At 43.1% G+C, this 14,663-nt stretch overlaps 1 protein-coding gene across 1 annotated transcript in view; it reads right to left on the reverse strand.

Moving 5' to 3' along the window:
• cux2b (cut-like homeobox 2b) overlaps positions 1–14,663 on the reverse strand; it is a 98,088-nt gene that overhangs the window by 35,202 nt on the left and 48,223 nt on the right. The gene's annotated exons all lie outside the window — the stretch shown is intronic.

Here is a 14,663-nt window from a genome sequence, read left to right on the forward strand (position 1 = left end):
AAAACAAAACAAATGCAAAAGCTATAATTTTCTCCTCAGAAGCAGGGAACAGATCTGATCTTAGCCATGCCAGCCTAGCACTTGTGCAGCTGTCACTGCAGGCGGTTGTTTTGCTTTGAGAGTAGGTTCACAGGAGAGGCGGGAGCACAGAGATGAGTTGGTGAGGAGTGACTGATGAGTGGGTGGAGGAGAGAGTCAGAGGTAAACACTATTGCAATACAGCCTGGACATTGAGAGACCCGTGTACACCCACACATGCACTCCCACATACGCACACAAACTTGGAAGCATGCAAGCACGCACGCACACACCAAGTTGCTCTCACTCAGCCTGTGTTTGAGGGCAGATTTAATCATGGTGACACCCATCTCAGAGCAGTGGTGGCAGCATGGCGGTGGCCGTGGCCATCTTTGGGTGCCCGGTGAGATGAGCAGTCAGAGCACTGACACACATCTCGTCGCCACGTCAATTCCAATCAGCAGTGTCTGTCAGTCAATGCGCCGTGCTCACAAAAGACTGACGCTACCGCCACTCAGCCACTGCAGAGCTGCCGTCTCAGCCAAATAAATGGCCAAAGCTGACCAAACCAATATTCTTCTGAACCACTTATCCGCTGCTCATGTGAATACATGCTGCAACAAAGCAATGACAAATTCAAAGTGAAAATTTGACACCATCCATGGTAGCCTGTAAGCCCAAGGGGAGAGGCTCAAATGTACTGGAATGGCTGAATGATATCTGAATGGTACAATGAATGGAAGCGAAGTATACACTAGAAAAAATCCAATATAGGTTTCAAGACCCTATTAACCTACAGAGAAGAACATAGAAAGGTTTTCATTTAGCATTTTACAGCTGCTGCTGCATTAAGCTTCAATTATACTTTCTATTGGCTGTGAGTCTGCGAGGGTCCACGTGCGAGGGTCTATGCAAATGTCCACTCGGCGGACTTCAAGCAGACGTCAAAGAAGCATAGCAGGAATGACTACTTAGCCATCAGGTCTACTGCTGTCCATGTCAGTGAAGCAAAATGTAGAGTTTTGCAGGCAGCCTGTACTCATGCTTTGAGCTACATCCTAATGTCAGCTTGCTCACGGTGCTGTTAATGGTAACATACATGTTATTACTGACCACATTCACTGCCATAGATATTTCATACAGCACCTAACACACTGTGAGGTTTTAGCTGTTAACAAGCAGTAACCTCAGTGACTGAAACTGAAGCCAACACTAAGTGCCAACTACTGCAGTTCCTTGAATAGCCACTTGAGGCTGGCTCTAAAAGTGAGTCAGTCCTCAAATAAGCCAATGTTACAAGAAACTACTTTATACCAGAAGCCAAAACATGTTTATATCCTAGTGAAAAATGTTTGGGTATCTAGAGCTACTTTATACCTCTTGACAACCGAAAGGGAGTCAGTTGCTTTGTTACTAATCGGTTTAAATTGTTTTAAGGCTTAATAGTATGCATTATTAGAAGTGTGGCCACTTTGACAGGTGTACAGACACAGGTATAGCTGAAAGTTAAAAGCTTGTCTTCACATCCACTAGTTCAAGTCACTGCACTGGACCTCTCAACAGTGTTTGTTCTCTTGGTGCCCTTTGGAGCATTTTTTTAATGGAATTACCTGACAAATAATATAGTCTGCTGTGCGGTTAATTGTACTGAACAGCCTGTCCAGGCAATCTGTGATCTACAACGTTTGATGGAAATGAAAAACATGGAAATATAGAAATGGACATCTACACCTCCCGCTGCCTCAGCAGAGCCAAATACATCATCAAGGACAGCTTACACCCTGGCTTTGAACTGTGTGACCTGCTGGCCTCTGGCAGGCGCTACAGGTGCATCAAAGCCAGAAGAAACAGACTCAAGAACAGTTTCTTTGTCAAAGCAATAACCACCCTGAACTCACACACACACACACACACACACACACACACACACACACACACACACACACACACACAAACCCACTCTAACTGTGCAATACCCACATCTCTGAAATATTATATTATTCATACTGAACAATATCTATCACCCCTATAATGTGCAATATCCAATATTCATTCACCAAGTGCAATACTCACCCATCTTCATTTTCATATGTATACACTTACTTATTTTATTTTTATAATGCATATTTTTTATACATTCTATTTTATTTTCTGTATATTTTTAGAAAGTATGACTTCCTACTACATGGCACTAAACAGGAGTGGCCCTCCAATCTCATTGTACATTCTGTATAATGACAAATAAAGGCACTCTATTCTATTCTAAAATTATCAACCTACAGAGGACTGAATTCAAACACACCCTGAAAATAAAAATAAAAAATGATGCAGCAAGCTAGTCCATTGTGCCATTTTTACCAAAACATAATGTCCCAGAGGTTTTCTGTTGGTTTTAGGTCAGGCATGGGGGCCAGTCAATGGTATCAATTCCTTCATCCTCCAGGAACTGCCTGTATACTCTCGCTATATGAGGCCAGGCATTGTTGTCCACAAGGAGGAACCCAGGATCCATTGCGCCAGCGTAGAGTCTGACAGTGGGTCCCAGGATTTCATCCTGATCCCTGATGGCAGCCAGGGTGCTGTTGCCTAGCCTGTAGAGGTCTGTGCGTCCCTCCATGAATATGCCTCCCCAGATCATCTCTGACCCACCACCAAACGGGTCATGCTGAACGATGTTACAAGCAGCATAATGTTCTCTCATACAGTCTCTGAATGCATCTTGCTAACAAGGCTTGCTAGCCTCCCACCCAAATATGCTTACCTCTGGTTAAAAAAGAAAAAAAAGAAGATGTCGGCAGCCAAAATGCTACACTCAAGGCCTCAAAATGAAACCAATGGATGTCTTTGCTGTGGCTACATTATTTTTTTGCATATACAATCTTAACTAGTATTTGACAAATTACCATTTTAACTGGATGATGGACACTATATATAAAGACACATTTTATCTTTTGAAGACTGAATGTTTGCATACTTCAGTTGGAGCCACGTGGTGGACACACTGACATCACTTCCCCTACCGTCGCTAACATGGCTAAAACTGCATATCTGGATATATGGTGTGAGATGAGAGAGAGACCTCAGGTCGACGCCCCAGTGTACTATGCTGATAATGACCCAGACAGAGAGAGGAAGCAAACCTCCACAGATCAAGGTGGGGCTGACGTAATCCTGACGGACGTGGCACGTGTCGCTGCATGAGAGACACAAAACATGGCACGACATTAAACCGAGATCAAAGGGCCTGCTGTCTCCACTAGGCAGCAGGTGCCTTCTGGGTCCCCCCTCATCATCAACAGGCGGTAGAACCACTGTGTTTCCCCACCCTCCCAACAAAATTCAAAAGCACAGCCTCCATACTAACACCTCAAAGTCGCAGCAAAGTCAAAGTCAAGAGCTGGCGAGAGACAAACGGAGGAAAGAAAACAAATCTTTTTTGAACGTCTTTGTAGTTCAAAAGCTGGAGTTGTCATTTTCTTTGAGTTGCTCTTTCAAATGTTTCAAGCAGTGAGTGACCTAAACCTTGAGGAAAGTATGTCTCCTGAAAATGTATCCATCACGGCATGATGGGAGGGAGCGCGGGCGTGCTGAGGGTAAGATGAAGGCACCGGTTGATGTGCTGAGAGGGAGGGCTGCGAAAAGTAGTAATGAGTGCACCTGGACTAGATTTCAGTGCTGGGAGAACTGTTAAGAGGAGAGAAGAGAGGAGAGGAGAAGTGTAGGTAAGGGCTAATTATAAAAATAAAGTGCCCCCATTATCCCGCTGCTGTACTGCCCTAGTGAACAGAGCTACAACAGATGGGGTGTCACAGGTAACTGTGCCAATGTGAGCCAAAGCCCTGGAGTGGATGGACCCTGGCAGGCCGCTGGTGGAGCAGCTCTGGCAAGGGGGAGGCACAGCTGCATATCTCACCCCCCCAGACACATGTTGACAGTGTTTCTCTAGCCCTGCCTACACTAGTCAAGGTGAGACAGCATGACACGAGAGGAGAGAGAGGCAGCAAAAGAGGGAGAGAGAGAGTGCTCCTCCATGATGGATAGCGCTCTCTATCCACCTCTCCTCTCTCTCCCTCTTAGAAGGCTGGTGACTTTCCAGTGAGGCAATTATCATTGCGGAATGCATAATAGCCTAATTAATTACAGGTGTCAGCGCTGCCTTTGTTTCAGCATGGAGAAACATCATGCCAAATCCACATCCGCTAAAAAGAACAGCACTGATGAACGAGCCTTGAACCGCGGTTAGAGGAGCGCAGCTGACAGAGGAGTGACCGGCGTGGAGATGGCTTCAAGTCTGCCAAACAATTCTGCGTCTGTTGCAAACAGAAGATGGATCGGAAACACATTGTGCAGAAATTAGGTCCATTATTTGCTTGATAAATCTGCTGTTGTCAACCGCAGTGCTCGGAGGAAGATCTCAGGTAGGCCCCGCGTAGGACGGCTCTGCGGTTAATTTGGCTCCAAGTAGAGGAAGACGAGCGCGACGTTGGTGGCAGCACTATCAACAATCAAGCAGCCCCCTTTACCCAGCCTCCCTGACAAACACGGCATATCATTTGTCCTGTCAGATTTGCCGATTTCATTCATTGTAGTGAAAAAGCCGGAAAGTAGACAATTGCCGGGGAAAAGAAACGGGACCTGCGAAGGAGAGACGTGAATGATGGGGTGACTAGGGAGGAGAGACAGCACAGAGATTTGTGTTCCTCTCCGCCACAGCTAAACACAAGCATACATTTGTGCAGAACTTAATGGAACGTCACATTTAGTGTGCCAGTGTGAGCGTACTGTACAGCGTGTGTGTCTGTCTGTGGGGGTCGTGGCGGTAGGCTGATAATCCCTCCACGCCCCCAGGCAGTGAGGGCTCATTGTAGAGTACATTGAGTCTAATAGAAGCAGGCGCTGCAGTTGTATGCAGCTTTTTTCTGCTCCCACTGTGAGAAGAGTTTTTACATAATTAATGACTGTTGATGTTTCCTAGGTAGTCGCCCGGCAAATTCACTCCAGACTCGGCTGCCACCATCGTTGGTTCCACAGAGAATGAGCGACACTAGAACAGACAGCTTACATTACAGGCATAAATAAGGCAATTTTGTACAGTGTCTTCAGACATTACTGTGCGGGGGGTTCAGGGCCAATGATTCGACTTGCTTCAGAGAAATGCTCAGAAAGAGCTTTTCTGTGTCTCAGAGTCTTCAGAGAATTTGCGCTTGATGCGAGTAAAACTACTTCCTTTAGTGTTTTTTTATCATTCTGTATGCTGTTAGAGACGCGCAGATGAAGAGGCGCCTTTTCAAACACTTGACGGCTGCAGACGGGTGATCATTCACATCTGCATGAATCAGTCTAATCTGAATGTCGCTCTTAATACATGGGAGTCTGGTGGTCTGGGTTTGTATGCCGCAGACCTCCGGCAGTCTGGCGAGGCCTCAGGGCCCTTTGCACATCTTGCTGGGAGGCAGTCCACATTTATACTGGAGCATGTTAAATTAAACATTTAAACACGACACCAAGGGAAGGCTATTTTTTACTGCTCCCAGCCCACTACTCATTATTAATTTGTAATAACCTTTAAGGCTTTTTGATGTCATACATATTTTACAGAGAGATATCACTCCCAGTCAGACTGGTGAGGGCCTGTCGATGACAGATCACCGGAGTGCCACTGAAATGTGGCTTCATCTGCTATAATTAGGACCAGGTGGGGGTTGGGTTCTGTGTGTGTGTGTGTGCGCGTGTGTTTGTCTACAGACCAACTCACACAAATGCATCGGTATGACATGTGAAAGACTAAAAAGCGTGGAGGGCAAAAAGAAAGCGAGAGAGAGGGGAAAAAGGGAAGCAGACGGGGTGGGGGGGGTGGATCCCAAAAATATTTTCTACCAAAAATAAAAAAATAAAGCTTCTTCCTGGCAGTTACCTGTCCATCATTGTATACCTTTTAGATATTTATGAAAGCCAAGTGTGAAAGTAGTTAATTTCAGCTACATAAATCAGCACAGTGGCTGAACGCTAGGGGGGGAAGGGGACACATTAACACCCCACACTCTGTCTCCTTCATACTTCTCCGTTAGAGGGCTGGCCAAGACCCATCTTACTCCCGCTCTGCTGGGAGGCCCTTCATGCCCGCTGGATGCCAGCCTAAAGCTCATGTACGCTGGTGCCAACATGCCACTAAAAGCTGTAAAACAAATGAGCTCTGTTTGGTTAATGTACACTGATTGACCTCTGCTGCCAGGCACTTGATGTCATGATTGTAATGACCAGCTTTCTGCCTGATCACTCATATACAATGTGACAGGCGTGAGGTGGCATTTCTATTCGAGTGAATGAGGACTAATGAGATGAGATGGCTATAGCAGCACAGCTGATGTTTTCAAATGCATATCTTGGCGACAATCGATAACGTGACAGCAGTCACATTTTATCTGTAAATATTTCTTAAAGGTCAGTTTACCAAAAAAAAAAAAAAAAAAAAAAAAAAAAAAAAAAAAAAGAAGAAAAAATAAAAGTCATTTTTCAGGGATGCACCAATTTTGTAACACTCATGTAACAATCTGACATTGATCATTTTGGCTTGACTATTTTGATTTTGTTTGTTCCCTCCTTTGTACCATGGAATAAAGCATCTTTTTTTTTTAAAGTTTCAAAGTCTTTCAGCTCTTCGTCACACTATTTTGTATATTTAACCACTGCTAAAATTGATATGACACAACAGATAAGTATGCTGTATTTGTAAATGACATCTTATTTGTTGATATTCTGATATCAGCAAACAGGGCTGATAATGGCTAATATGCATTGGTAACTATTACGTTTCCGTTCTAAAAGTATTAGTTTGCAGTATTATCTCTTATCACATGGACCATACGTAGTAGTGCTCGGCAGTTCGATCAGAGCGAGACTTATGTTAAGTTTTAAAGGTAAAACTACACAGCGCTTCAAAAAAAAAAGAAGCCAAAATTCAAGATTTAGGGAGTTTGTCTTACTCCAGTAAGCATCTGCTGACCCTGACCTCTCAGAATCATCCATGATCCCGTTGCAGGAGTCCTGACCATGAGGTCGGGAACCACTGAGCCACAGTTTCAACAGTTTTCTTAGTGGTGTTTTTTTTCCAGTGGAAATTAGAGACACTTCATAGACTAACTTTTTTTTCCCCCTCAACATAAAGAATGTGAAAAAAAAAAAAATGAGCGAGGTCCTTGGATTATCCTGAATAATAAGGACATGGCTTCTTTTTAATATTTCTCTGCTTTGAGGATCACCAACGCAATTTTTTCCTCATCTATTGTATGGAAGGCTAGAGACAAATCGCAAACACAAAAACAGTGCAAAGCATTTAGATACTGTGAGGAAAGTGAAGACACTTTCAAAAACGATTCCATGAATAGTTTTTATTGATCAAATAATAAAGTGTAGTAAATATGAACCGGCCTTTAAAACAGTACTGGTCTTCCTCAGTACTCTTGCCATGTTTTCCCCAGGTAGAGGGCATGTAGTTTCTTTTAAGCATCTTGAATAATATTCCACAGTTCTTGTTGTGGAACTATGGACTCCTCTTGTATTCCTAAACTGCCTCTATGCGTTGAGATTGGGGCTCTGTAAGAGCCATACCATGTCACAGGACTCCCCACATTCCTCTTGTCCACAAAAACAGTTCTTTGGACACGTTTTCACACATGAACTTCAGACGATTTCAGAAGAATCAAGTTGGGATAAATTCCACAATTTTCCTTTATGACACACAGCATACAAGAGTAAGTAGTCCACTTCAGATGGATTCACACTACAGAAAATGCTCCTGCCTGGACAGAGTGTGCAGGAGGGAGCACACATGACACCCACGCAAAAGCAGTGAATGCACCAGACTATTAGCTCCACACACACACAGACTGAACTACTGAGCTGGCAGGTTAAACACGGGCTATTGTCCTATGTGACTGAGTCGGAAATTTGTGCTGGCACCTCTGCAGGGTAATGTTTCTAAAACTTCAGGGCTGCAGAGCATGTGTGAAAATGACATATGATCCCGGCCATATTTCTGGGGTCATGTCGCACAATGAGTTTTGATTAGATGCCTCCCTGATGGCGTGCCAAACGGAATATAAAAATCTGAAGTGTCTAAAGCTTTTAAAAAGCACTGTATATATATTTCAAAAACTGCAAATAAAATCACTACAGTTAAGAGACGAAATACATTTTTTTTAACCTGAGTGAACCGACCCATTAAAGAAAGTGCCAGGAAAAATATGCTTTTTGTTACATCATTGTGAGGCAGACGTTCAGGAGTGCCAAATCAATCTTAAGCAGCCTCAGAAACAAGTCTTCAGCGAGCTTTATATATAGGACCTCACTTTAGTGGTTATCTATTGGATGCTGAGTGTTACATAACCCTCCATATGCTCAGAGTGTAGGACAATTCCGTACGGGCTATAAATAAAGAAACCTGACGCACGGCTGCAGCCACTGTGATTTGGGCAAGTTCTCACATGGGATGTCATAGTTCTGCAGTACTAGCCCCACTGCTATTGCAGGCTCTGCCTCATTAAAACATCCACTGAGTGAAAAAACAATGTAGTATTTATTTTATTTTTATATATATATATAGATATATAGATATATATATATAGATATAGATATATATAGATATAGATATAGATATATATAGATATAGATATAGATATAGATATATAGATATAGATATATATAGATATATATATAGATATAGATATATAGATAGAGAGAGAGAGAGAGAGAGAGAGAGAGAGAGAGAGACACACACACACACACACATGACTGTACAAAAGACATTTCATTAGGAACAAGAGAGCATAAAGAGAACATTCACTCTCCCAGCAAACGTGTGGCCTAAGCTAAACTCTGTGTGTTTAACTGCATCTGTGTTGCATGGTCCCACAAGTAGAAGGTCTGCGGACCTCAATGACAGGGGTGCACACACGCACACAATCTACCATGATGACTGCAATTACCCCACATTCACTGCCTTCGCCAGGGGAGTGTGTGAACGTGTGTGTGTGTGTGTGTGTGTGTGTAAGTGTGGGAGAGGGAAACAAAGCAACAGGACGTGCACTTATGTATATAAGGGGGATGGAAAAAAAAAAAAAAAAACTACACAATATTGCATGACTGCCTGTACCTGCCTCTGTGATTGTGTTTATGTGTGTGTGTGCACGTGTGTGTCTGTGGAGGCCCTCTCACACCACAGCGGCTGGCTAATTTAGTTAGGGAATATCTGGCTGTCCTTCGGGTGAGCGGACAGAGATTGGTCTCAATATGAGATGTAATAAAACAAGCCCATCACTGGATCTCACCGCACCTTCGGCTGTCCTTCACATGTCTCTCCAGAAGAAGACACACATCCACAAATATATACACATACACATGCTGACACATACACATTTGAGTTTGTGTGTCCCTATATATCTGTAAGAATGCCTATAAGATTTGAGAGTTTGATGAAAACAGCAGAACAATTATTGGTTACAGTTACTTTGGTTTGCCTTTATTTTTTATTCATTACCATTATAACTATATTTAGAGGGATAAGTAATGTTAATATAACATTAAGTATATATATTCAGTGTTTACAGTTTCAACATCTTAGAAATATTGGCGCAATTTTATCTGACATTAAAGCAAGCTGGTGAATTATGGGATTAGCTCCTGCTAAGGTCTGAGATGTATCAGGTGGCACGTGAAAAGCAGTTCTTTAAGTTGATGTGTTGGAAGAACTGAAAATGAGCAATCTTAAGGATCTGACTGACTTTGACTTAGTCATCCAGACATCAGTTTGACCCTTGTTAGAACATTTACAGCCTGGCAGGCCATGTGGGGTGTTCCCCTTATGCAGTGGTTAACACCTAGAGAAGTGGTTCAGTGAAAGAAACACTGAACCAGTGACACATACATGGTCACCCAGGTTTCACTAAGGGAGGACAGGGAGGGGGAGCGAGGAGGGAAGACCAGTAGTCCAATACCGTAGCACAAACTGCTGAAAACCTTAATGCTAGCTATGACAGAGAGCTGCCACAACACACAGTGCCTCGCAGCTTGCTGTCTGTGGCTCTTCATATCGATAGACCAGTCAGAGTTCCCATGCTGAACCTGTCCACAGCTGGAAGGACCTACACTGGGGCCATGGGTCTTCTTCCATTGTTCCATGTGTCTTTGTGCTGTTTCTAGAGGGAACAGATGACACTAGGACACACTATGGAAAGCCAGTGGAGGCTATGTTAAGCTTCGGGAATTATTCTGCTAAGAAGTCTTTGGCTCTGGCAGTCACATGGATGTTATTCTGATGTGTACCACCTACCAAAATATTGTTACAGACCATGCACACCCTTTCATCGTGGCAGTGGTATACTTGAAGGCAGTGGCTGCTTTCATCAGGATATTGTAACATTATTTAGGAATATTTTGAGGAACATGATAAAGAGTTCAAAGTGTTTGAGTGGGCCTCCATATTCCCAAGATCTGGGATAGACTGGAAAACAAGTGTAAACCACAGAGGCCCCAGCTCCGATTGTGAAAGTACATCCTAGAGTCTCCCATCATTCATAGGTCCCACTTTTGCCAGTCAGTGGTTTTACAATTATGGCAGAGGATGCATACTAATTTCTTTGGATTAGCCTCATTACAGTATTATGATATAATGTAATCTACTGATTACATATTCACTTTTCTGATAGAAAATGCTGTAACTATTATGTTTCTGTAAATGTTTACAGTGGGTTATACTAACCCACTGCAGGAAAACCAGTCTACGCAGGCAGTTCTTCCAACTCCTTATCTTCTCCTGACTGACTAACAGTGCCTCTCTGTTTGGGACTGAAGCATGGTTGAGCTCCTTCATTCCACCTGTCCTCCCATTTGGCTGCATCTGACTCTTGTTCCTTCCTGCCAGCTGCTAGCGTCCAGAGCCAGACGACCAGCAGCTTTTTCTCTTTGGCTGTCCCCTCAGCCCCACTCCAGAAGAAGAGCTGGAACTCTCCTGCTAAATCCACCGAGACCCAATTACAGGGACTGCAGGAGAAATGACGAAGAGATGCAAAGTTACTTTGCTTTAATTGAGAATGTGTTTAACATTCTCCTCAGGCCACCGTGGCTTACGTCTCTGATGAAACAGAGAGCCCTGCAGTGGGACTTTAAAATATATATCTGTTTGTGACAAAAGGCAAAGCACACTCTGATCTGTGGGCTTAGATATTTGGGGGTGGAGGGGGTTGATTTAGGATGTCGCATTTCCTGTAGAAAATAGGAAATAAAACAAGGAGGTCTCTTGAAAGTGTTTGAGTTGATTTGTGATCAGGACGCAACACTTTAATGTGGGGCGTACATCAGAAGAGAGTTACTTCACTCGCAGCTGCTAGTTTTAATAGAGCCACATGTTAATTAGCATTGTAGCTAATCCCATATTAAAGAGACCCAAACTGTCAGGTCATATTATAAACAATCGGTCCTAATGTTCGTGCATGTGACATTTGGAGCTGCTATCTCTTCTAGCAAAATGTTCCCTAGGTACTAATTGGCCTACTTTACGCTGTCTTTCTTTGAATTGCCACTTTCTTTATCATTTAGAATATTAGCCTTGACAAGCATCATCTCGTATACCATAGGCCCACTAAAACTGAAGATGAGCTGCATCTTTTTTTTTTTTTTTCCCCCTTTTTTGCAGAGGTACAGCAAAAATGGAAATAAATGTTTTATACTAGCATGTAATGCTGCGAGATCTACCTTCATGGGATATTAAATACAATTTGAAAGAAGAATAAAAAGTTCAAACACTTAGCCAGCAGCAAAGTAAGTGTAACTTTTCACCGCTTGCATTATTTAAGATAGGCTCCATCATTTTATCAATCTATCGATCTCTCACCAGAAAGATGAAAATGGAAAAATAATGAGGCCGATGAATGCTGTGTAAAGAACATCAATGTGCAAAATTTAATTATCTGTGCTGGAAAGAGCAGGGAAAATGTGTCGGCTGTTTTCTAAAACAAAAAGAAAGTGAAAAAAGGAGCAGTTAATATTTTTCCCTCTCTGCATATTTTAATTACCAGATCAATCATAACTACGTACTGCAGCACTGCAGAGAAAAGAAAATTGCAAGTCTAAATGAAAAACAATAGATTTGCTTTAAAGTCTTCGCTCTTTTGAAGTCTAAATTAAAATTTCAGGTACCTTTACAAGAGCCTTCTTCAGAAAGTTATGATATTTAATTAGCGTGTTTAGATTTTGCTGAAATTAAACTTCACAGCCGAGCATCATGTGAAATGAAGACTGATATTCCCAGGCTTCAGTGGGTGGGGGGGGGTGGTGGGGGGGACACTGCAGATGAACAGTGGGAATTAAATCACTTCAGCACATGAGGCCTGTGTATCCTCTGACAGAAGCTCATGTTCTTCTGACTTGTGCTGCCACCGGCTTGATCTGGTGCTGGGTCTCTGTGTTCAGTAGAGGGGAGAAACAACTTTACTCTATGTCTGAGCAGCTCCGATTCTGCGCCTGAAATCAGAGTCGTGCCGTAGAATCGACGGAGCAGCTCTCCCGTTCCGCCTTTTTCCTCTTCACACGAGCTTTTCCTGGTTGCGCGAGCACTGATGTTTATTTCTCCTGGCACGTCCTCGCCGGCACTGAGCCACCGATTTCACACATTTTTATTGGCTAATTTGACTGTGCTCTTGCCAGCAGCTGAGAGTGAGCCAGGACTCGGAGAATCTCAGAGACAGTGCTGCTGCCGCGGTTCATGCTGCTGCTCTCTGACTTAGGGTGCCTGGAGGGAGCAGCTGAGGAGAGTGAGGCTTTCACCTGCCTCATAACCGGTAGCTGACCATGTTAGACTGAGGTGAGCTCTGTCTTAGAAACTGCCTCTTGGATTAGTTACTGTGTGCTGCTGGTGAGTGTCCAGTCAGGGATGTGATTGCCTGTCTGTTAAGGTGACAGGGGTTTAGAGGAGGGGATGTACACGCAGTCAGACATCCAATAGGAGCATTGCAGCCGGCGCTATGCGTGCGTCCATCCTCAAACATGGCTAACATTTGCACAGCAGCGGCAGTCAGGCGTGATGTCTCTGGGCTCTGAGGTTTGTGCTGTCAGGACGGTAGAAATTAAACCTGGCACTGCAGAGCAGAATGTGCTGAAACTCATCAATTCCACATGGCTAGAGAGCCAAATGCCTATTTATAACATCCCCCCCCCTTTCTCTTCTTTACCTGGTGTGCATCCCTGACTCTAAACACGCATCCATAATGATGAATACACCCAACTGGGACGCTCCGACAGGGCATCAGTCAGGACAGGAAAACAAACACGCCAACACACACACACACACACACACACACACACACACACACACACACACACACACACACACACACACACACACACACACACACCATCAGATCACAGCAGAGGAGGGATAAGACTGACACTGGGAAGGCTGATGGAAAGGTTGAGACGCCTCAGCATAAAAACACCCGGCAGAATCACAACAATCAGTCACCACACAGGAAACAAACAAGGGCAGTCAGATATATTAAACTTCTACAAAAGGCCCAATATGGAGCTGAAATATGGTGCACCAGTGGTGAAACACTGCCACCCAACTACTGGGTTTGTTTATGTTGTCATTTACTGAATTAATGATATTTCATTTTAAAAAGGTACTGTCTGAGCTCCTGCCAAACAGACGGATGGCAAATTCTTTAGCTATAAATTTGGCTGGAAAAAAATGTGCTCACTTCTGCAGACAGAAAACATACATAGCAAGCATATTTAAACAGAAAACACAACCTGTGTTTTCTGTTTAAATATGCAAGCTACTAAGTTTCTTTTTTGGCCATTATAGTCATCCACGCAAGTATGAATGGCTCATAAAGATAAAATGCTTAACTCAGCTCAGTGTAGACTTTTTTCAGTTACAGCCCTCAGTTTTGTTGTAATAACACATTTATTTGTACAAAACTGGCAGTGTTCAGCAATTCAGTATTTACCGGTAGCTAGCAACATACATGTTTAACTGTTTCCCAAATCCCTACCTATATGATGCACCTAGAAAAAAAATAAATAAATAATAATTTTTCCATATCAAGTGTGAACCTCCAGTTCTGGAAAATGAAGCTGATGTGGAAGTGCCAAAACTGCAGGTCCTCTAGTGGCCACTTGAGGCTGTCTTAAAAGGAAGCACACTCCCATAAACTTCCATGCTAAAATGTGCAACTTTACACTATTAAAAAGCATGTTCAGAGGCTGGTACAATAAATAGTTTTGGTCTTTATAGTTATTTTACTTCATACCGGGGGGTACATTTTTAATTATTTTAATTGTTTTAAGGCTTAAAATTGTGCAAATTTAACAGCATGCCCATTTTGAGTGAAAGATGGATGCAAACAAGCATCTACAGCCACTGGCTGTCTGCTAGGCTTCTCTTCAGCTGATTCAAGTCACTAACTCAATTGTGTTTGTAGATTTTTCTTTTGGAGGACTGGAGCATAATAAGACCTTCTGTATGTTTTTTTTTTTTTTAAATACCACCAGCCTATCCAGGAACTCCATATTTCAGTTTAGGTGAGGGAAATTCTAGGTTTTTTTTTTTTTTTGAGGCTTTAAAACAAGGATTCACAAACCAGTGGGAG

This window comes from Archocentrus centrarchus, chromosome 9 (genome assembly GCF_007364275.1).
Source record: "Archocentrus centrarchus isolate MPI-CPG fArcCen1 chromosome 9, fArcCen1, whole genome shotgun sequence".
Classification (NCBI taxonomy): Eukaryota; Metazoa; Chordata; class Actinopteri; order Cichliformes; family Cichlidae; genus Archocentrus; species Archocentrus centrarchus.